The 24,548-nt window shown below is 39.7% G+C and overlaps 1 protein-coding gene across 4 annotated transcripts in view; it reads left to right on the top strand.

The window, feature by feature from the left end:
• The first annotated feature begins 618 nt into the window (after positions 1–618).
• FNDC3A (fibronectin type III domain containing 3A) overlaps positions 619–24,548 on the top strand; it is a 168,725-nt gene continuing 144,795 nt past the window's right edge. Inside the window, exon 1 of one of the 4 annotated variants that reach the window (XM_066380887.1) lies at positions 619–1,092. The gene's annotated coding sequence lies outside the window, so the exon portion shown is untranslated. Of the gene's footprint in view, positions 1,093–1,630; positions 1,738–24,548 lie in introns of those variants that run through there. The other 3 variants (XM_066380890.1, XM_066380889.1, XM_066380888.1) reach the window with 3 other exon arrangements.

Consider the following 24,548-nt stretch of genomic DNA (forward strand, 5'->3'; position numbering starts at 1 on the left):
AAAGGTGCACAATTAAAAAAAAAACAACACACATACACAAAACTGAAATAAAGCCAAAACATGGATCCTGGTAACATCCATCATTGCTTTTGAAGGGACAATTAGTGGGGTTGGGCGCTCGGCCCCAAGGACTACCCCCTTCCCAAGTCCTCCCGTGGAGACTGCGGAAGTGAGCGGCCCTGGCCAGCCCGCAGGCAATATCGCAGCGCCCCCAGTAGCTGGAGGTTTAAGGAAATCTCTGCTGCGTTCACTTGTAAGTCTTCGTGCTGTTGTACAAATTAAGGTAGTGGGTTTCCACGCGATTTGACTGGGGAAGAGACCAAGAAACGAACCCCCACGTTTTCATCTGAAGTAAACAGCTAAGTATTTTCGCTTGCTAGAGAGGTCCCGGGCTCCATGTGTTGAGGTTTGAAACACCCAAGCCCACTTGGGTTGTCTTCCAATTCCGTGGGGGAGTGTCTTTAAGGGCACCTGCCCCGTGTGCAATTCCCGAGCTTTCAGAAGGAGGCTGACGCGGGGCGTCCGGGGAACGGGGGTTGGGGGGAGGGGATCTTACAATTTGGTTTGAGAATTGTGTCAGTGGCCCTAGGAACGTCCATTAACACCACATTTCCCGAGTGTGATTCGCAGCCAGGCTGCGGCAGGGACTACGACCAACCAGGCGCGGCTGGGCCTCAGGGGAGCGCCCGCAGCCGCGGAGGGCGCAGAGGGGGCGCTGGGGCGCGGGAGAGACCCCGTGGGCTGCGGGCAGGGTCCGGGCCGCCGGGGGCGCCGTCGGCGGGGCTCGCGCAGCCGCACTCGGCGCGCCGACGCCCGGCTCCTCCTCCTGGCTCCGTAGTAAGCATGGCGGCGGCGGCGTTCGTGGTCCCTCGGGTGAAACAGAAAGCGGGAGCTGCGCGGAGAGGGAGCGAGGAGCGGGGCTGAAGGCGGCGCTGTCACAGCCGGGAAAGCACCCCGAGAGTTAGTGGCCGGCGGCCGCGGCGGCCCCGGGAGCTGGCTCTGCTTCTGAGGTAGAGCGAGCACGATCAAGTTACCCGAAGAAGAGGCGCCAGGGTAGCCGCCTCCCTCCGCCCAAAGCGGCGTGACTCGGAGGTGAGAGCGCGGCGCTGCCTTCGGGAGAGGTGGGGGAGTCCGAGCCATCCCCGTCCCGTCCCTTCGCGGGCGTCACGGAGACCGTTAGGCTGGGCTGAGGGGCTGCCGCAGCGAGCGCGGCTCGGGCCCGTCGACGGCCCGGACCCCTCCGTCCTGGGAGCGCGCTGTGGGCCGGGGGGATCGGGGTGGGGACGGACCCGGTCCCTGCCGGGGCACCTGCGGGGCGGCAGCCTCCCCTCGGAGCCATTGCGGGGGCGCGGCCGGTCGCTATCCCGAGGCGGCGGCGCGGGGACGCGGGCGGCCTCCCAACGCCCCCCGGTCCCCGGCCCGTGGCGGTCGGGAGCGGAGCCCTCCGGGTCGCCGAGCGGCCGCCGCGCCTTCGGTTTGGGGCGCCCCGCGGCCGCCGAACTTGAAACGTTTTTCTGAAGAGAGTTTCTCCCGCTCATCTTGGGGTTAAAACCTCGAAAACCCGCCCTGTGTGTGTGATCTGGCTGGGTTGGTGGCAGTACCTGGCCGTCCCTCTGCCCGGCGGAGTTAACCACCTGTTCAGTCCGGAGGGGGGCTGGAGACTGCAGTCCTCGCTCTGTTTTAACAGCCCGAATCGTTGAACTTTTGACACCGCTGTGGAGAGACGTCAAGCGTTAGGTAAAGGAAAATGAACGAATAATTTAGTCACAATATCGCGGGCACAGCAGCGGCTGTTTTAATTAATGTAGTCGTTAATCGTTCTTTCTTATTAAACTATTAAGCGTTAAAAGCCTTGGGGTATTGTGTGTGTGTGTGTGTGTGTGTGTGCGCGCGTAATGGTTGCTGGGGTGCTAAGAATCGTGAATTAAGAGATTTTTTTGTGAAAAGCCTTTGTGTCTGAACATCTATTAACTAAGAATAACAGGCTGACAAGATTATTTTGTATGCTATAATCCTCACATACGTGTGGACTCTTTAAACTGAGCAACGTAATTATTTTGCTTCTTAACTGTGGTCTGTGTTTTTAGTTCTTGAAACCAAAGTTGGTTTGTGTTTCTCTGTATTATAAGAATGAAATAGCAGAAGTTGAGTTGTTACTATAATATTTTACCACCATGCTATTACCAGCACCAGTGCTAAACATATGCCACTCAGGAGTTGGAGCCATATGTTAGAAACTAAATGAGTTTTTGTGCCTATGGGCTTCTATTTGGATGAATATTTAGTTTTTATGTATTTGCTAAATCCATAATTCTTACTATCGTGTGTTTTATTTAAATCACTTAAAATAATTCAAGAGAAATTAGTCCCCTGCCTTTCTCATATTTTCTTGTTTGAATTGATTTTTCTCATGAATGAGATGAAGTGCCTATTGAGACAGATGGTGGATTTTACGGAAAACAGTGGTAACAAGTATTTTTAACATATCTTCTATAATACAGAACCTAAAATTTTGCTTTCAGCTTTTCAGACCACTGGTAATGCCATCACTGATAACACCAGTTAGTGGAAAAAAGGGATGATGACTTGACAGGAAAAAAAATCTTGTTAAGATTTTTTTTTTAATGACATATTTAAACCCTTTAGCACTATCACAGTAAATTTTATTATAATTTCTTATTTTTCTGCATAGATCATTTTTCAGTTTTCTTGTGTAGGTTAACTGAATTTTTTTTTTCTCTTTATCCCGGGCTGGCTGCCTTTAGCCACTTGTATGCTTCTGAATTAACTCCCTTTTCCCTTTTGTCTGAATTCTCAGAATCATTGAATGTCCAGAAAAAATAAGCTTTTGGTTATTACTGGCTTCAGTCAAACATAGTTATGAGAGTAATTTGCTTCTCCCAAATGAATACTATGGCTTTGAAAAAACTGATTCTAGGAATATTTTTTGGTATCATCTGTTTCATCACTTACCCTCTTCATCTGAGTAATGGAGAGCTGATATTTTTTTTATCATGCATTTAATAATTGTGAATTTTTTACAGTATTATATTAAGCATATTTTTCTTAATTTGTTTTCTGACTAGGTTGGCATAGGTCAGGTTGAGGCTGTAAAACTCAGATAAAAGAGAAGGTATGCATGGTTAATAGTCTCATTGTCATTAGTAGCTTTACTTAGGTAAAGAACATTTTATTTATAATTTTTCTATTTTTAGTTTAGTCTCATTGGTAATACAGGATGAGGCAAAAGTAGGTTTACAGTTGTTTGTATGAAAAATAATACAAATTAATAAATAATAATACAAGAATAAATGATTTCATGTACTCATAACTGTAAACCTACTTTTGCCCACCCTGTATTTATGCTTTAAAATTTTTTTAATTTTATGTTTATACATCCAAAGCTGTGTACGTTATATTTTGCCTATATTAAATTACAATTTGATGAAGTAACCTGAAGAGGTTTTTTAAAAATGGTTTTGGTGCTTTTTTAATGAAAATGAGTCTAGGAGTTATCTTTGAGATGGATGTAGGAATATGCACATTTTATTAGGTAATCAAAAGATAAATGATTGGTTTTCTTTTTCTTATTCCTAGCATTTTCTACCAGACTTCAAGTAAATTCACAATATTGTAAATTCAAAGATTTAGAATACTGTGCATGTCTCTTCCATTGAATCTTTTAGTGCTTCAGTTTATGACATTGTCGAAAGAAAGAGAGAGAAAGAAAGAGAAAGAGAAAGAAAGAAAAATGGCCCCTATGGATATCAATGTCAAGAGCTTATGTTAGAAAGAAATGAATGGCCAGTAATGTTGAAAGGCAAATTTGGGGTAGTTGTGTTTATTTTTAACGTGTATTATGAGCGTTTATAATTTTCTTAATATTTTGGTCTTATTTTGCTTCAGAGTATTATTCAGTGGTCTCTTTTTATCTCTTGATCCTGATATCTCTGTTCTCCCCCAATATAGTTTGCTTGTCTTTCACATACACGTTCTAAGTTCTCAGTGTAACCTATGGTCTTCTATTCAGTTCTTTTGTGTGTGTCATCCTTTGATATTTCCAATCACTTACTACTTTTTACCAGCCCTCAAGTTATTTTTCTCTAAGGTAGAAAGATGCACTTGGGAAATGATGTAGTTAGAAGATGATGAACTATTATTAAAGGTACTGATAACAGCAATGTGATGTGTTTCCTTCCTACAAGTAGTTTACTTGGGGATACTAGACTAACACACAGGAAATCATTAGCAAAAAAATAAGATGATTTTATTAAATTGTGTGGCAAGAACTGTAATTTAAAGGAAAGTGAGGCCACCAAAGAACTAGAAAGATCCTGAAAGGCATTTGGAGGAAGTCAGACATGAAGTTTAGGAAAGATTTAAATAGCTAAGGCAATGACATTCCTAAAAAGACTGACAGACATAGCTGGTACTAGTAGCAAGGAAACCATTCTTTGAGCATCCAACAACATATCAGGAGGAATAAATAAGAGTAGTCAGAAAATTTGCCTAAGCCTTAGGGCAGGAGTCCCCAAACTACGGGCCCCGCAGGCCGCATGTGGCCCCCTGAGGCCATTTATCCCTCCCCCCTCCCCCCCCCGCACTCCCGGAAGGGGCACCTCTTTCATTGGTGGTCAGTGAGAGGAGCACTGTATGTGGCGGCCCTCCAACGGTCTGAGGGACAGTGAACTGGCCCCCTGTGTAAAAAGTTTGGGGACCTCTGCTAGGGCATGGTCTAGAGAGGAATAGGCAGGGCTGGACAAGACAGTTTGGCTGCATCATTATGAACCCACCACTGAAACAACTATACATCTACTTTGACATATTTATAGCTTAAGCTTTTTGTATAAAGGGTGGCTTTATATGTCTTATATGTGTTTGTTTATTATTATATCTTAGATCAGAGGTTGGCAGACTTTTTCTGTAGAGTGCAAGGTAGTATTTCAGGCCTAGTAAGCCACTTAGAGTCTCTTTGAATGTTCTTTTTTAGTCGTTTTTTACAATCTTTTAAAAACATAAAAAGCATTTTTAGCTCAAGAGCCAAACAAAGACAAGCCAGCTTTCTATAAGATTTGGCCAGTGGACCTAGTTTGCTGACTCTTGGCTAATAATTGGCTAGGTAATTGTTCATATAACATATACTATGAAGTGCCTGATGTGATTTGTCTACATGATTGGTTAGTGTGTTTTGTTATGACTATCATTTATATTTTTCCCTATATTGTAAAAATAAAGAAAATATGCAGAAATAACTTCTGTTGTAATTGTTATTTTGTGGCAATACTAGATCTCAGAACTAGGAAGTGAAAGAAAAACTTTTGAGCCAGGCCTTAGAACAGTGAAAATTGCTACACCTGGGCTAGATTCAGAATTTGTACATGGTCAGGTATATCAACTGTCTGTCTGGTTTTACATATTTTAAACTACAACTGGCATTTTAGAAACTTTGACTAGGGTGGTGGTGGCCTATACGTGGCAACAGGTGAACAGACAGTAAGTAGGAAACATTTTAAAAAGTAGTATTAAGGATGAGTTAGTGAAGTGACAAAACAATTGGACATCCCTCAATAACTCACGAAGACTCCCTGTTTGTGAAACAGTGTAATGATTGATATATGCTTTGATGAACTTGAGTCATCAAAAGTTTATATTGTGTGGAGATTAAAGTAAAGAAAAAAGACCTAGAAATCTCTTAAATACAGTGTGTCCGTAAAGTCATGGTGCACTTTTGACCGGTCACAGGAAAACAATAAAAGACGATAGAAATGTGAAATCTGCACTAAATAAAAGGAAAACTCTCCCAGTTTCATACCTATTCAGTGCAGTTCGATGTGGGCTCCATTTGTTGCCCTACACACATCCAAACGATAGTGAAGTTCTTGCCACACACGGGTAAGGACGTCTGGTGTAACAGAGTAAATAACGTCTGTGATTCTCTGTTTTAAGTGATTAATGTCGTGGCACTTCGTTATAAACACGCCGATATTCATGTTGCACTTTGGTCACGGATTCGAATTTAGCGGGCCGCAGAACACACTGAACTTTCCTCTGTACCGTCCACATCTTGACTGGCATGGCCGTGGGCTGCTCAGCTGTATACATGGTGTTATGTCATCATCTGCACATGCGCACATGTGCCACATCATCCTACAGAAACTGGGAGGGTTTTCCTTTTATTTGGTGCAGATTTCACATTTCTATTGTCTTTTGTTGCTTTCCTGTGAATGGTCAAAAGTGCACCATGACTTTACGGACACACTGTATTTCCATTAAGATGGTTTAAAGATAAGTTGTGGTGATTTAAAGGGTATCAGTTATTTTGAAAGTTTATTTACATGAAATATCTCTTTGAAGTTTCTAAATTTATAGAAGTACATATATTTCTAAGGCATTCTGTTTTATTTGGCACATTGTTTAATGTTGTCATTACCAGGTGAATAGTGGTGCCTTGGGTTATGGTTCCATGAACCAGTTGGCTAGGGTTACTCTGTATTTGTGTCATCAAGAAAGCACAAATATGACATAAGAGGATTTTTTTTATTTAGATGGCATTAATAAATACATCCTGTATGTCAGGGATAGTATTAGGTGCTGGAATAAGTAAAGATGTATAGGATGGAGAGCTGTCTGGCTAAAATCAGTGGTGTTTCTTTCCTTTTAAAGCCATTAAAGACAAACAAAACTCCAAAATTTAACTTTTTATTTTTATTTATACTAGCATTTTCTATACTTTTAAATGTATATGCTATCTTAAGTTTTAAGACAGTATAAACCTTTTTTTTTTTTTTTTTAATTTTATTTTTTTAATGGGGTGACATCAATAAATCAGGATACATATATTCAAAGATAACAAGTCCAGGTTATCTTGTCGTTCAATTATGTTGCATACCCACCACCCAAAGTCAGATTGTCCTCTGTCACCCGCCAGTATAAACCTTTTGAACTAAATTTCAGCCTTCATAAATTGCTACCTAGTAAAGTTTGGTTTTTAAAATTTTGCTACTAGGAGAAATGAACAATTCTGTCACTCTCCCCTTTAATTTTAGAAATTAAAATTATACCACAGTTTCTGTTGCATCATTTACATGTCTTCTGTCTCTTTCAGAGTCTATACTCTGATAATATTCTGTGACTGTATCTATTTCCTACCACTTTCCAACCTTGTAGTGTAAAGAGCATATTTTACATTAGGGAGAACAGGGTTTGTATGCTGGCTTCTTCCTTTACCAGAGGTATCTAAATGAGCATGTTCTTTGACCTGTGGTGGATCCGTGGATCAAGTGTCAAGTTTGAATGCTGAGGTCATTGGTTCAAAACACTGGGCTTGCCCAATCAAGGCATATAGCACAGGCAACTATGAGTTGATGCTTCACACTCCTCCCCTACCCCCGCCTCTCTCTCTCTCTCTCTTCAGTCTCTTTAAAAAAAGAATCAATAAATAAAATCTTAAAAGAATAAGCATGTTACTTTACTGCTATGAGTTTTAGTCTCTTCACTTTAGGGAGGGGTAATGGATCGCTCTTAGAATTGACTACTGTAAGAATTAAAAGAAAGACTTTATTTAATATGGCAAATAAAATGCTTGCCATAGGATATTTATATTTAGAATTTAGACATATCTAATCATTGTCACCTAGGTATCCTATTTTTGTTTTCACCATTTAATTATCGTTTATTTGTTAAAAACTTTAAACGTCCCAGACCCTTAGAATATGCATGTCATACCCCTTTACTTTAGTAGACACACACTAGAATAAAAGATAAAGACATCCAAAAAGTGCAAAATGTTTAAATAATTGAAAGTAAATAAAACATTTTTTTGGCCTCTTTTCACTTGTATGAATCTTTCTAGTCATTTATTACTTAATTGCTGTGTTTCCATAGTAACATAATATCATGATTGTGTAGTACTAAACTGAATTTCTTGAGTTTAAACAGTTCTGCTGGGACTGTTGGCAATTTTTTTTCTATAAAGGAACAGATAGTAAATATGTTAGGCTTTGTGGCCAGATGGACTCCTACAACCACTTAACTATGCTGTAGGGGCATAAAAATGACCACAGATAAATTCTAAACTTTGGGTATGAATGTTCCAGTAAAACTTTATTTATATAAACAGGCAAAAGGCCAAATTTGACCTATAGGCTTTTGCCAATTCCAGCAATGCTGCCTACCCTATACCTGGAAAATGTAAGGAACTTAATTTAGTAAGCAATAAGAATATGTATTAAACAATTTCTGTGTTCTGGGTGCTGTTTGTTCTAAACAACTTTATGTGTATCAGTTTACTTAAGCCTTAAAACTACCCTCTGAGATATATATGGATGTCACCATTTAAAAAATGAGGAAACTGAAGCATGGAGAAATTAAATAACATGCTTAAGATCATACAACTAGTGAGTGAGAGATTTGGGATTTGAACACAGGTATTCTGACTTCAGCACCTGGGCTTTCAATTATTAAACATATCAGTTCCGATATGTTGAATCCCAGGAATGTAATATTGATTTAGTATTAGAAAACATTTTCATGTAACTCACTATAATATTAATAAAGGGGAAAACTATATGACAGTTTTCTCAAGTGGACTAATTATAAATAAAAAATAAAATGGCAAAACTTTTAAAGAATGAGAATTTTTTTATATTTGAGGGCTTGTGGGGTAAAGAAAGCCTTTTCAGGTGAGACATCAAACTTTTAAAAGGCATTTAAAAAGACAAGCAATAGATTGGGATAAACTTTTTGACATGTAATAGACAAAGTTAATATTCAAAGTATGCAAGGTGTGCCTACATCTCAGAATGAAAAAGACAACCTGGTAGAAAATGAGAAAGAATGTAAGTAGGAAATTCATAGAAGTAGAAATCTAGCCTATAAAATTTTGAAGAGATACTCAACCACACCAGTAATCTGAGAAATTCCAATTAAAACATCAATGAGAGAAGGATTAAAAAAAATCTTTACTAATAAAATTGGCAAAATTTAGAAAATCTTAATATTAGTACGTGCCAAATTGGAAAGTAGACACTCAAAACTACTAAATAAATAGCTTTATCTTTTTAGGAGACAATTTCAGCGATATCTTATCAATTTAAAAGTACGTACATCTGAACCAGAGGTTTAACTTTTTTATATCTGTAATAAAGAAACACTATCATAGGTTCATAGAGAATGTTATATGGTTATGCCCTGCAGAGGGAGAATTGTATGAAGAAAAATGGAAGCAGTCTCAGTGTTCATTATTAGAATACTGAAATCATGATATGTCCTTACAGTATAATAGGCAGCCATGAAAAAGAATAAAGTAGATACAGATGTAGTTCTTTAGGAAAAATCTTTAAAAAGATATTTTATATGAAAAAGCAAGATACTGACTAATACATGTGATTTCATTTAAGAAACAGGTACTACCAGAAAACTTCATACACAAGTAAATGCAGAAAAATCTGAAAGTATATTCCAGAGTGGGTAGCTGTAGAAATTGGAAGTTGGATTTGGAGGCAGGAGAAGAGTTAAAATGTCTGCCAATATGTTTTTCAGTAATGTATAAAATATACAACTTTGGTGACATAATAAAAATAACAAAACTTATGAAATTTGGATTTGGTTATTATGATTAGTCCTTGGTAGAACCTTACATGCTAGTTGGACAACCTTTATTTGTCTTTTTCCCTGTGTAAGTGTGTGTGTGTGTGTGTGTGTGTGAGACAGAGACAGAGAGAGATGGTTAGGAACAGACAGACAGGAAGAAGAGAGATGAGAAGCATCAATTCTTCTTTGTAGCAGCACCTTAGTTGTTCATTGATTGTTTTCTCATATGTGCCTTTTTGGGGTAGGGGCTGTAGCAGAGCTAGTGACCACTTGCTCAAGCCAGCGACCTTGGGCTTCAAGCAAGTAACCTTTGGGTTCAACCCAGTGACCATGGGGTCATGTCTATGATCCTACACTCAAGCCAGTGACCCTGTGCTCAAGCTGTTGAGCCCGTGCTCAAGCCAAATGAACCCACACTCTAGCCGATAACCTCGGGGTTTCAAACCTGGGTCCCCTGCGTCCCAGTCTAACGCTCTATCCACTGTACCACTGCCTGGTCAGGCCCTGTGTAATTTTTAATAGCAGCTCCTTTTACTCCTAAAAGATTCCCAATTGGTGTCTGAAGTCATTGGTACTTTTAAAAATAGCAATTTCAATATAGTATTGGGTCTAAAGCTATATATACTACAGTGGGTGAAGAAGTGAGAATTATAGATGAGTGATTCTCAACCTTTATAATTACATGTGCCAACAAGACAATTTTAGTGTACTTTATTTTCTGAATCTCTAATATAAAAGTGCTTTTCAAATATAAAACAGACTCAAATACCTGGATATTTTGTTTCCCCATTTTAATGTTAGAACTTAATATTTTAAGAAAGTTGGTAAATTTTCTTTGCCATTGTAGCTTAAGCTGAAGACCGAGTAAAGAGAAGGAAGTTAAAAAAAAAAGATAAGGGAATATGAGTATGAGTAGGCAATAATTTTTAAGGCATAGTTGTAGATTTATGAACAAAGAATTTGGTTATCTCAAGTGAGAACATTAAAATACTGGGTTCTACAAATTTTTTTTTTCTCATGGAAAACACAGAAATTTTCTCTCTCTTAAAAAATTTTTCCATTGATTTGAGAGAGAGAGAGATGGGGGGAATGGAGAAAGAGACAAAGAAGCATCAACTTGTTCCCCTTAGTTGTACCATTTAGTTGTGCATTCATTGGTTGCTTCTCATGTGCCTTCACTGAGGATTGAACCCACACCTTCAGTGTGTCTGGATGGTGCTCTATCCACTGAGCTACCTACCCAGCCAGGACCTGTAAAAAATATTTCTTGATTTTCTTATGATAAAATCTCTATAAGTGACTAGTGAAAGAAACATACTAAATATGGTGAAGTTATAATAAGCCAGTCCCTTTTACAGAGGAATTCAAATCCTTCTGTTTGTGAACCTAGATGCTAAATTAAATGGTCAAGAACATTTATGTAAATGGTTATGAGGCAAACATGTCCCAAATGAAAGGACAGGACTCCAGAAAAAAAATTAAACAAAATGGAAGCAAGCAATCTATTGAGACACAGAGTTCAAAACACTAGTTAGAAGGCTTCCCAGTGAACTTACGGGAGGAATAGATGAACTCAATGAGAACTTCAACAAAGAGATAGGAAACATAAAAAGGACAAAACTATAGAAAAAGAACAAGTCAAAAATGAAGACTACAATAACTAAATTGAAAAATACATTACATGGAATCAATAGATTCTATAGAGCAGAGGACTGAATCAGCAATTTAGAAGACAAGGTAGCACAAAACGCCCAATTAGAACAGCAAAACGAAAAAAGAGGATAATTTAAGTGATTTCTGGGAAACCTCAGTTGTGAAAACAATCTCATGATTGATGTACCAGAAGGGAAAGAGAGTGAGCAAGGAATTGAAAACCTGTTTGAAAAAATAATGGCAGTAAACTTCCTTAACCTGGTGGAGGAAATAAACACACATCCAGGAAGCACAGAGATGATCAAAAATGATGAATCCAAAGAGGTCCACACCAAGACATATAATTAAAATGTCAAAGGTTAATCTGAAAGCAGCAAGAAAAAGGCAGTTAGTAACAACCTACAAGGGAGCTCCTATAAAATTGTCAACTGATTCTCAACAGAAACTCCAAGCCAGAAAGATTTGCATCAGATTTTTAAAGTGATGAAAATTAAAAGCTTACAACCCAGGGCCCCGGCCTATTGCCTCAGTGGTAGAGTGTTGACTCAGCATGTGGAAATCTGGGTTCAATTCCCAGTCAAGGCACACAGGAGAAGTGACCGTCTGCTTCTCCTCCCCTCACCTTCCCCCTTCCCCCTTCTCTTTCTCTCTCTCTCTCCCCCCCTCCTCTCTCCCTCTCTCCCTCTCTCCCTCTCTTTCCTTGCTGCAGCCATGGCTCAATTGATTTGAGCGTGTTGGCCCTGGGAACTGAGGATGGCTCTGTGGAGCTTCCATCTCAGGTGCTAAAAATAGCTTGGTTGTGGGCATAGAGCAGGGATTGGGAACCCTTTTGGCTGAGAGAGCCATGAACGCCACATATTTTAAAATATAATTCCTTGAGAGCCATACAATATGTTTAACACTAAATACAAGTAAATGTGTGCATTTTATGTAAGACCAATACTTTTAAAGTACAATAAGTCTCTGAATTCTTTTTAATAACATTGTTATGCTGTTGCTAACCAACGATGAATAAAGTACTTCTCACCATTAATGCGACTTCTGGTGCTACATGGTTTTGCTGATGGCTTTGTAGTCTGGTTGATACTGCAGTGTGTGGTATGTGGTGGGAAGCGCATTCCAAGTTTTGACAATCAGCTGGTCCGCGGGTTGAAGTTTTTTCATTTCTCTCCACTTGTGTTTGCTCACCAACTCTGCTTGCTGTTGTGCAAGTCTTTCCAAATCTTCATTCAGTGACTTGAACTTATTCACCCACATGTCTGAGGCCTTCAGGTCAGCAGCTTGTAGCTCAAAATCTCTGACAGAGACACTGGGTAAGTAACTCAGGTCAGCGCTGTCCACTGCACACTCGTGTGGATGGGTGATAAACTTAAAAAGACAAGTGCGCTCACAAAATTCTCCAAAGCGTGCTTTGAATGACTGCAGGAGATTAGATGTGAAGCCCGCTAGCTGCTGGAGATCAAGATGTTGAGCAAGGTCACTTGCTGTGCAGGCATCTTTAAACTCTCCCAGTTTTTCAAAGTGTAGTAAACGACCTGTTTCAATGTCAGCGATGAAGAGTTCCAGCTTGTTTTCAAATGCAAACACTGCTTGTTGAAGGGATAAGACTGTATTTCCAACACCTTGCATTTTCACATTGAGCTGGTTCAGATGTTCAGTCATATCCACGAGATAGACCACTCAGTGTTAGCTAACTCAGGATGCTTGACATTTTTCGTTTCAAGAAAAGTCCAGATTTTGCTCAGACAAGCTGCGAAACGGCTGAGCACCTTCCCTATTGACAACCAACGCACATTGCTGTACAGAAGCAAACCAGGATAATTATTCCCAACTTCATCCAGCAGTGTTTTAAACTGACGATCATTTAAAGCTCGGGCAACAATAAAGTTGACCACCCGAATGACCAGCGACACCACCTCACCAAGCTGCTCGCCACACATCTGAGCACAAAGCGCCTCCTGATGTAGGATGCCGTGAAAACTTAGGATGGGTCTCTTTTCATGTTCACGAAGAAACGCTACGAATCCTCTGTTTTTCCCCACCATGCACGGAGCACCATCAGTACACACGAAATAAGTATCCATCGGTAGATTTTTTTTCTTTAGCGAACTCAGTGAAAGACTTGAATAAATCCTCCCCTCTTGTTTCTTTCATAGGCAAAACAGCAAGACTTTCCTCGAAGTGTGTCACCAACAGCATACCTTGCAATCACGCTGAACTGGGATAAATGGCTTATGTCTGTTGACTCATCCAAAGTGAGAGAAAAGAATGGTGCTGCATTTATGTCCTTCACTTTTGTTGCCTCAATTTGATTTGCCATCATGATGGTACGATCATGAACAGTTCTTGCCGACAGAGGCATGTCTTTTATTCGTTTGATTATCTTGTCTTTATCCGAAAAGTCGTCAAAAAGTTTATTGGCAACATCAAGCATGAATGTTTTGGCATACTCCCCACTTGTGAATGGCTTTCTGTTTCTCAAATTGCTAAAGCACCAGCAAAGCTAGCTGAATTCCAGTCACCTTGTTGGGACCAAACACAGAGTTGCTGCTGACTAGCTTGCACTCTGCACAGTAGCTCTTGACATGCTTTCTTCCTGTTTTCCCCCACTGGATATTTCAATGCAAATGTAGTATGGCGTGTGTTGAAGTGCCACTTTATATTTGACCGTTTCATCCATGCAATTTTATCATTGCATATTAGACACACTGCAGAACCTGCTCTCTCCACAAAGGTGAATTCCTCTGTCTATTCCTGTTGAAAAGTACGATACTCATCTTTTTTTCTGTTAGCCATCTTCTTCGTCAAAAGGGTTTCTGCAATTAGCTAGCTGACTACTTGATTAAAAGGAGGGAAGTTTACTTCCTCACCTCACAACGACCAGTGTACCTTATGCATTATCCAATAAAAATTTGGTGTTGTCCCGGAGGACAGCTGTGATTGGCTCTAGCCACCCACAGCCGTGAACATGAGCGGTAGGAAATGAATGGATTGTAATACATGAGAATGTTTTATATTTTTAACGTTATTATTTTTTTATTAAAGATTTGTCTGTGAGCCAGATGCAGTCATCAAAAGAGCCACATCTAGCTCACAAGCCATAGGTTCCCGACCCCTGGCCTAGAACATCAGCCCCTAGAAGGGGGTTGCTGGGTGGATCTTGGTTGGGGTGCATATAGGAATTGGTCTCTATCTCCCCTCCTCATTTAAAAAACAAAAACAAAAACCTACAACCTAGATTACTGTATGCAACAAAGCTGTCATTTAAAATCAAAGGAGTGATAAAGAATTTTCGAGACAAGAAAAAGCTAAAGGAGTTTGTTACAACTAAACCAGTGTTATAAGACATGTTAAAGGACTTCTTTGAAAAGAAGAAAAAGATGAAAATATGAATAATAAAATGGCAATAACTGTATTCCTGTTAGTAATCATTTTAAGTATAAATATGTTAAATGTTTCTGTCAAAAAACATGTGAATGTTTTTTGGCAGGTGAATAGATAAGAAACCAAGACCCATACACATGCTACCTACAAGAGACCCACTTTAGATAAAAAGTATATGCACAGACAAAGCAAAGGTGTAGATAAAGATATTTAATGCAAGTGGAAATGAAAAAAAAAGCTACCTTAAATATGTATATAAGATACAGTAGACTTTAGAACAAGTGACAAGGACATTACATAAAGGGATCAGTCCAGCAAGAGAATATACCACTTAAACATTAACACATCCAATACAGGAACACCTAAATATATAAAGCAAATACATATTAAGGGACATGAAACGAGAGATTGACAGTAATACAATCATAGTACAGGACTTCAGCAGCCCATTGACACCTATGGATCAGAAAATCAACATAAAAGGTGACTTTAAATGATGCATTAGGATAGATTGCTTTAATTAGCATTTTAGCACATTTCACCCCATACCAGCAGAGTATATATATATATTTTTTTACAGTCTGAGAGAGGGAAAGATAGAGACAGACAGGAAGGAGAGAGAGGAGAAATATCAATTCTTTGTTATAGCACCTTAGTTGTTCAGTGATTGCTTTCTCATATGTGCTTTGACTGGGGGGCTACAGCAGAGTGGGTAATCCCTTGTTCAAGCCAGCAACCTTTGGGCTCAAGCCAGAGACCTTGGAGTCATGTCTATAATCCTACACTGAAGCCAGCAACCCCTCGCTCAAGCTGCTGAGCCCATGCTCAAGCTGGATGAGCCCTCGCTCAAGCCAGCGACCTCGGTGTTTCAAATCTGGGTCTTCCGCATCCCAGTCTGATGCTCTGTCCACTGTGCCACTGCCTGGTCAGGCCGAGTATACATTCTTTTCATGCAAACATGAAACATTTTCTAGGATAGTAGAGCATCGGCTCAGCGTGTGGATGTCCTGGATTTGATTCTCGGTCAGGGCCACAGGAGAAGCAACCATCTGGTTCTCCACCCTTCCCCCTTCCTCTCTCTTTCTTTCTCTCCCTCTTCCTCCTGTAGCTGTGGCTCGAATGGTTAGAGCAAGTTGGCCCTGGGTGCAGAGGATGGCTCCATGGCCTGCCTCAGTTGCTAAAATAGCTCTGTTGCCAAGCAATGGAGCAGCGGGCCCAGATGGGCAGAGCATTGCTCAGTAGGCTTGCCCTGGTGGATCCCACTTTGGGCGCATGTGGGAGCCTGTCTGTCTGCCAAGCCCCACCTGCCTCTCAATTAATTACAAAAAAAAAAAAGGAAGACTAAAATTATACCAAGCTGCTTCTTCAATCACAGTGATATGAAACGAAATCAATTGCAAGAAGAAAATTGAACACAAACTAAACTTGATTACTTTGCAAACATTTTTTTTTATTTTTAGAGAAAGAGTAGGAGAGAGAGACGGACAGGAAGGGAGGGAGGTGGGGAGGAGGAGAAAGAGTGAGAAGCATCAACTCATAGTTGCTTCACTTGAGTTGTTCATTGATTGTTTCTTGTATGTGCCTTGATGGGGGGCTCAAGCAGAACCAGTGACCCCTTGCTCAAGCCAGCGACCTTTGGACTCAAGTCAGCAACCTTGGAATCATGTTAATGAGCCCATACTGAAGCCAGCAACCCCTCTGAGTTAAGCTGGCCAGCCCATATTCAAATCAGTGAGCCCATGCTCAAGCCATCAGTGAGCCCATGCTCAAGCCATTGACCTCAGAGTTTTGAACCAACCTTCTAGGCCAACACTGTATCCAATGTGCTACCACTGGTCAGGCTGCACTTTCTTCTTATGGAAATTATTTTTCTCTATTACTAGGTAAAGAACAGGAATATATTCACATCTGGAATGAGACCCTCAACAATGAAGTATATCTTACATATTATTGTCAACTTGACATCTTTATTATCTCTTAATTTTTATGTACAGATTAGTTTAGTCTTTGATCTGTATTGGCATGGGACTAGTAGCATCAGCTTCACCTGGAAACTTACTAGGAATGTGAATTATTGGGCCTTACTCCATAGCTATTGAATCAGAAACTCGAGGTGTGGATCCCAACAGTCTGTGTTTTAATAAACCCTACAATGATTCTTGATACATGCTAAAGTTTGAGAACAACACTCTTAGAGCAACAGTGGGACTTGAGATACTTAGACACTGGTAGAGGTAGAGTTTGTTGCAAGAAATCTCACTTGATGGTATAGTTAAGATTTGTGTATTTCATATGTTAATTTTGCCTTTAAAAAGAAAATACTGAATAGTAGTTAATGAAACATTACCTCTTTAGCAGTGAAATATACTGATGTCTGCAACTTTGAAATGCATTTTTTAAGAGAAAGATTGGTAGAGGAATGTATGTGATAAAGAAAAATGTTAATTTTAGACTCTAGATGATAAGTGTATGGTATTCACTGTTAATTATTTTAGCTTTCCTGTAGGTCTAAGACTTTTCATAATAAAGTATAAAATCACATGGATCATTTAAAGTTTTTGCGCAAGAGAAAGAAATGTGCTCAGATGTGCTCTCAGACAAAATAATGGTTCATGGTAATGAAATTTTAATATCTTCATAATTACGAGTAAAAATAGAAGACTGTTTTAATACATTGACACTGCATTTAATTATTTTAGCAATTGGCTATTCAAAATTTTCTAGTCAAATTAAAATGATATTGAAATTTAATCTCACTAATGTTCTCAATTTTAAAAAATATTTTATTTTTAAATTACACTTTACGTATAATATTATATTAGTTTTAGGTGTGCAGCCCTATGATTAGACATTTATATAACTAGTACCCATCTGACATTATATATATTTATTACACTATTATTGACTATATTCCACATGCTGTACTTTGCAACCCTATGATTATTCTGTAGCTACTAACTTGTGCATCTAAATCCCTTCCCTTTTTTCACCTATGCCCTCAAGCCCCCCTCCCATCTGGCAACTGTCAAAATGTTCTCTGTATCTATGACTGTTTCTATTCTGCTTGTTCATTTATTTTGTATTTTAGATAGCACATATAAGTGATATCATCTGGCATTTGTTTTTCTCTGACTTCATTCATCACAGTATCCTCTAGATCAGGGGTAATCAACCTTTTTATACCTACCGCCCACTTTTGGGGTTTTTTTTTGTTTGTTGGTTTGTTTTTTTGTATTTTTCTGAAGTTGGAAACGGGGAGGCAGTCAGACTCCCTCATGCGCCCGACCAGGATCCACCCAGCACGCCCACCAGGGGGCGATGCTCTGCCCATCCGGGGCGTTGCTCTGTTGCGACCAGAGCCATTCTAGCGCCTGAGGCAGAGGTCACAGAGCCATCCCCAGCGCCCGGGCCAACTTTGCTCCAATGGAGCCTTGGCTACTGCGGGAGGGGAAGAGAGACAGAGAGGAAGGAGAGGGGGAGGGGTGGAGAAGCCGATGGGTGCTTCTCCTATGTGCCCTGGCCGGGAATCGAACCTGGGACTTCCTCACACCCGGCCAACGCTCTACCACTGAGCCAACCGGCCAGGGCCCCTACCGCCCACTTTTGTATCTCTGTTAGTAGTAAAATTTTCTAACCGCCCACCGGTTCCACAATAATGGTGATTTATAAAGTAGGGAAGTAACTTTATAAAATTTATAAATCAGAGTTATAGCAAGTTAAAGCATATAATAATAATTACTTACCAAGTACCTTATGTCGGATTTTTGCTAAGTTTGGCAGAATAAATCTTTATAAAACAACTTACTATAGTTAAATCTATCTTTTTATTTATACTTTGGTTGCTCCGCTGCCACCCACCATGAAAGCTGGAATGCCCACTAGTGGGCGATAGGGACCAGGTTGACTACCACTGCTCTAGATCCACCCATGTTGTTGCAGATGGCAAGATCTCATTCAATTTTATGGCTGAATCATATTCTAATATACATATACAAAAATATATATATATATATGTTTTTATTTATGGACACGGGTTGCTTCCATATCTCAGATATTGTAAATAATGCTGCAATAAATATATGGATGAATGTCTTCTATTTAGTGTTTTGGGTTTCTTTAGATCAGCAATTCTCAACCTGTGGGTCACGACCCCGGAAAATACATATTGACCAAAACACAAGGGTCGCCTAAAGCCATTGGAAAATACATATTTATTATACAATACATTTTTAAATAAAATATGTATTTCCGATGGCTTTAGGCGACCCCTGTGTTTTGGTCGTTCGACCCCCGCTGGGGTCACGACCCACAGGTTGAGAACCGCTGCTTTAGATAAATACCCAGGAGGGAGTGGGATTCCTGGGTCTTTGTCTGTTGTTATAGGCTTTGTTTTCAAGTCTACTTTCTCTTGTATAAGTATTGCTACCCCCAGCTTTTGTTGTTCTTGCCATTTTTATGAAAGATCTTTTATTTATCCCTTTACTTTCAATCTATGTATGTGTGCCTTTGAATCTGAAGTGAGTCTCTTGTAGGCAGCATATGTAAGGGTCTTGTTTTATTATCTATTCAGTCACCGTATGCCTTTTGGTTGCAGTATTTAACCCATTTACATTTAAAGTAATTGTTGATAGGTATGTATTGCCAATTTATTATTCATACTTTTTCTTTTTTTTTTCTTCTTTTTCTTAAAAAAGACCCTTTAACATTTCTTGTAATTCTGGTTTGGTGGTGATAAACTTCTTTAGATTTTTCTTGTCTGGGAAGGTCTTTTATCTGTCCTTTCATTTTAAATGGTAGCTTTACTGGGAGGAGTAATCTTGGTTATAGGTCCTTGTTTTTCATCACTTTGAGTACTTCATGCCAGTCCCTTATGGCCTACAAAGTTTCTGTTGAGAAATCGGCGGACAGTCTTTTGGGGGCTCCCTTGTACGTAACTAACTGCTTTTTCTCTTGCTACTTTTAAGATTCTCTCCTTGTTTTTGTATTTTTCTGAAGTTGGAAACGGGGAGGCAGTCAGACTCCCGCATGCGCCCGACCGGGATCCACCCAGCAGGCCCACCAGGGGGCGATGCTCTGCCTATCTGGGGCGTTGCTCTGTTGCAACCAGAGCCATTCTAGCGCCTGAGGCAGAGGCCATGGAGCCATCCTCAGCACCCGGGTCAACTTTGCTCCAATGGAGCCTCGGCTGCAGGAGGGGAAGAGAGAGACAGAGAGGAAGGAGAGAGGGAGGGTGGAGAAGCAGATGGTCACTTCTCCTGTGTGCCCTGGCTGGGAATCGAACGTGGGACTCCTGCACGCCAGGCCGACACTCTACTGCTGAGCCAACCCTCCAGGGCTCTCTCCTTATTTTTAACCTTTGGCATTTTAATTATGATGTGTTTTGGTGTGGGCCTCTTTGGATTCACCTTGTTTGGGACTGTGCTTCCTGGACTTTATATGTCTGTTTTTTCACAAAGTTAGGGAAGTTTCTGCCATTTTTCAAATAGGTTCTTCTTCTTCCTGTACACCGTGGTATGAATGTTGGCACTCGTGAAGTTGTCCCAAAGGCTCCTTATACTATCTTTGTTTTATTTTTTTTATTTTTGTTTGTTTTATTTTTTTATTCTTTTTTCCTTTTGCTGTTCTGATTGGGTGTTTTCTGCTTCCTTACTTTTCAAATTGTTGATTTGATCCTCTGGTCAATCTAATCTCCTGTTGATTCCCTCTAATATATTCTTCATTTCATTTATTGTATTCTTCATTTCTGACTGCTGCTTTTAAGTTTTCTATCTTTATTTTTATGTTTCCTATCTCTGTTGAAGTTTTCACTAAATTTCTCTACTCAACCTCTTAAGTTCTTTGAGCATCTCTATAACCAGTATTTTGAATCCTGCATCTGGTAGCTTGCTTGTCTCCTTTTGTTTAGGTGTTTTCTTAGAGTTTTGTTCTGTTCTATCATTGGACATAATTCTTTGTCTCCTCATTTTGGCTGCCTCCCTGTGTTTTTATCTATTAAGGTAGAACTGCTATGTCACTTGGTCTTGGTATACTGGCTTTATGTAGTAGGTGTCCTGTAGGGCCCATTGGTGCACCCTCCCCAGTAACTCAAACTGGGTACTTTAAGTGTACTCTCCATGATGACTCTGTGTATCCTACTGTTGTAGTTGCTCCTTGATTACTGTTGACATGTCAGTTGGAGGGATTTACCTTCAGGCTGATCAGCTGTGAATACTGGCCAGTGGCAACTGGGGTTCAGGGGCTGACTCCATGGAGCAGAACTCACTTCAGCAGGGCTTAGGTACCCACTGAGTTGACTTCTCAGTGTATTGCTCTTGGAAGTGGTTGGGTAGTGTTTCATTGTGGTGTGAAGCCATCCACCAGGTGCACTGGCTCTGGGGCCACCTGGCATAAGCTATCAAGCAATTTTCAGTGGCTGCTACTTGTGCTAGGCTCAGAGATGCTCAGGAGAAGCCAAGCTGCAAACTAAAGCCAGCTGCTGCTATTGCCAGGCCTGGGGCCACTAAGCAAGATGTACAGGGTTCACAGAGGCCAGATGCTGCTTGATTGAAAGATTTTAGGAAACTTGGCAGAATGAGCCATAACAGCCATTTGTAAGGAATAGCTACCGGAAACAGCTTGAGTAGGACAGGATTTCAGGCAATCACCTAGGGCAGGGGGCAATTAACAGTGTTAGCCTGGTAAAGGGAGACTCACCTATGGCACCTGCCTGCTAACTCTGGAGAGGATCTCAGAAAAGGAGCAATGACTTCTGCCAACACTTCATTCTGGGAGGAAGCTACTTCTCCAGCTCTAGTCTTGATGCCAGATAATTCAGTTTCTCCCTATTATCTCCATGTCACCTTTCGAGCTGCTGCTCCAGCACTAGAGGTCAAAGAGTGAGTCAGAGTAAGTCTCTGCAGGTCTTTTAAGAGGAATGCCTGGAACTCCAGCAGCCCTTCATTCCCTCACCCACAGTGTCTGCTGATTTTTACAGCCAGAAATTATGTGGACTCCTTTTCCTGGCATTGGAACCCCTGGCTGGGATCCTGGTGTGGAGCTGGGACCCCTTGCTCCTCAGCTGGGAAACTCCACAACCAATATATATCCCTCCTGATTTCAGCTGCTACGTGTGGGTGTGGGGCCAGCCCATTCTGTGTCCCTATCCCTCCTACTAGTCCTGAGGTGACTTCTTTTTTATATACTTAGTTATAGGACTTCTGTTCCGCCAGATTTCAGGTGGTTCTGAATGATGGTTGTTCCATAGTTTAGTTGTAATTTTGCTGTGGTTGTGGGAGGCCACAGTACTGCATTTACTCACACCACCATCTTGATCAGAAGTCCAATGTTTTTTAAATTACGTGCATTGATTAACTCACTGTTAATGATCAAGATGAAAATGTTCATCAGTTATACCTCTATGATCTAGTTATTCTCACCTTTAAGGATAGATGTAAATTACTGATTTTTAAAACACTTTGTAGAAGTCATAACAATCAAATAGAAAATATTCAGATTAAAAGAAGTTTTAAAAGACATGAAAGCCACTAGTATGTGCATTTAGTAAGAATTCTGATTCAAACAAATTTTAATAAAAAGTAATGAGAATTTGAAATTCAAACACTGAATAATGTAATGATTTAAGGCATTATTAATTTTTATGTTTGGTAATGGTTTCTCAGTTATGCTTTTTTCCTTGCTATCATTTTGTTATCAGTTACTTTTTTAATAGTCTACAATGTTTAAATTTACACTCTGGACTATTAGTGACATTGAGCATTATGGTTATGTTTTTAAGAAGGAGTCTGTATCTTTCAGAGATAGACTGGAGATGAAATTATATATTATACTTGAAAATAATACAAGATAGGAATAAGTTGCTGGTGGTTTAGGTGAAACTAGACTAGCTATGAATTGAAATAGTTGAAGCTGGGTGATGAGAACATGAGAGTTCATTATACTATTATGGTTATTTTGGTATATATTTGAAATTTTCCAGAAATAAAAATAAGAAAGCAATATTAGAGGTTAAATTGAACTTTTGCAACATGATCTAAGAACCTACCACTGATTACATGTTTTCTGTAGGAAAATATTTTCCAAATATTTGATTTCTAAAGCAGTTTTAGAAGTCAGCCTGTTTCTAAGTTGAGGACTGCCTTTTTTATTATTATTTCTTTTTATTTAAAATACCTATACTTTTAGTTGCAGTATTTTTTTGTACCAAGTCTTATACGAGTATTCCTTTTATGCTTCCAAGGACCAAAGAATTTACAAAATTGATGAGAGAAAGACAAAGAAGAAACCTGAAGTAATCATGTCTTTTTAATGATCCAGTTGTATTATTTTTTCCAGTCTTACTGTCTGTACAAGTATAAATTTCTATTATACATTTTTTAAAAGTCACAGCTGTCCTTTTTACACATTAATGAAAGTTTACATTAAAATGTAGAAATTTAGGTGAACCAAAATAATGTATTCAATTAATTGCATATACATACAAACACATACACATATTTTTTTTATTAAGTGAGAGGAGTCAGGGAGACAGATTCCCACATGTGCCCTGACCTGGATCCACCCGGCAAGCCCCTTAAGGGCGATGCTCTGCCCATCTGGGCCTTTGCTCCATTTCTTGGCAACCGAGCTATTTTTAGCACCTGAGGCAGGCCATGGAGCCAACTCACTCGAACCATCGAGCCATGGCTTCAGGAAGAGAAGAGGGGGTGGAGAAGCAGATGGTCACTTCTCCTGTGTGCCCTGACCAGGAATTGAACCCAGGACTTCCATATGCCAGGTCAATGCTCTACCACTGAGCCACTGCCCAGGGCCTAATTGCAGATATTTTTAATAGTAATTTTTCTGGAGTACAGTTAAAATAAAACAGGATAATTGTAAGAATATAGTCTTAGGAAAAATATAATCTAGAATGTTTTTATTAAATAAAATCTACAAAATATTTTTTAGGTTTGTGATAATTGATAAAATGATTTTGCAGATTGATTGCTATGACTTTCATCTCAGGAAATTCCACTACAGGTGATTTTAAGTGCCATTTTTAAAATCTAATGTCAAATTTAGAAGATAAACAAATCTCAAAGTTAAAAAATGAAATAGAAGGTTAAATTTGAAAAATGTATTTTAGAATATCAGTTTGTAAGATGAATTAGTTATTTGGATAAGGTTCAAATTCAAGCAGAATTTATTGATATTTTCCTGAGAAGGCATTTAGATGGTTGATAAGCCAAAAAGGACTGTCTTTGCCTAGGGCTCTTCATTACTGACCACTTTGAAATCAAAATTTTGATGAAAGTGGAATACCATATTCACATTACCAGAAATATTTGGGAAATAGAGAAAATTACTATAATTCCATCATCTTAATACAATTGCTACTATGATTTTAATGTTCTTACCTAATGTTTTTTCATATATTTATTTTCAGATTCTCCTAAATTCTAGATTTAACTGTGATGGTAAAACTTGCTGGAATGTTTAGTAGTTTTATAATTTAAGATATGGCCTTGGAGTCCTTTCATTTTTAGTTTTATGGATTTAGCAAATCCAGAGAACAGAAGAATAAATTGGATTTCTTGGTCTAATTGTACATATTTTTCCTGTTGGTCTCTCAATTATGCTATGGCTATAATCCAAGTAGGATCTTGCTTTGTATTTTCCCACATACTTTTTTTTTTTTTTTGGTATTTTTCTGAAGTTGGAAATGGGGAAGCAGTCAGACAGACTCCCGCATGTGCCCGACCGGGATCCACCTGGCATGCCCACCAGGGGGCGATGATCTGCCCATCTGGGGCATCGCTCTGTTACAACCAGAGCCATTCTAGCACCTGAGGCAGAGGCCGTAGAGCCATCTTCAGCGCCCAGGCCAACTTTGCTCCAATGGAGCCTTGGCTGTGGGAGGGGAAGAGAGAGACATAAAGGAAGGA

This window comes from Saccopteryx leptura, chromosome 4, assembly GCF_036850995.1.
Source record: "Saccopteryx leptura isolate mSacLep1 chromosome 4, mSacLep1_pri_phased_curated, whole genome shotgun sequence".
Taxonomy (NCBI): domain Eukaryota; kingdom Metazoa; phylum Chordata; class Mammalia; order Chiroptera; family Emballonuridae; genus Saccopteryx; species Saccopteryx leptura.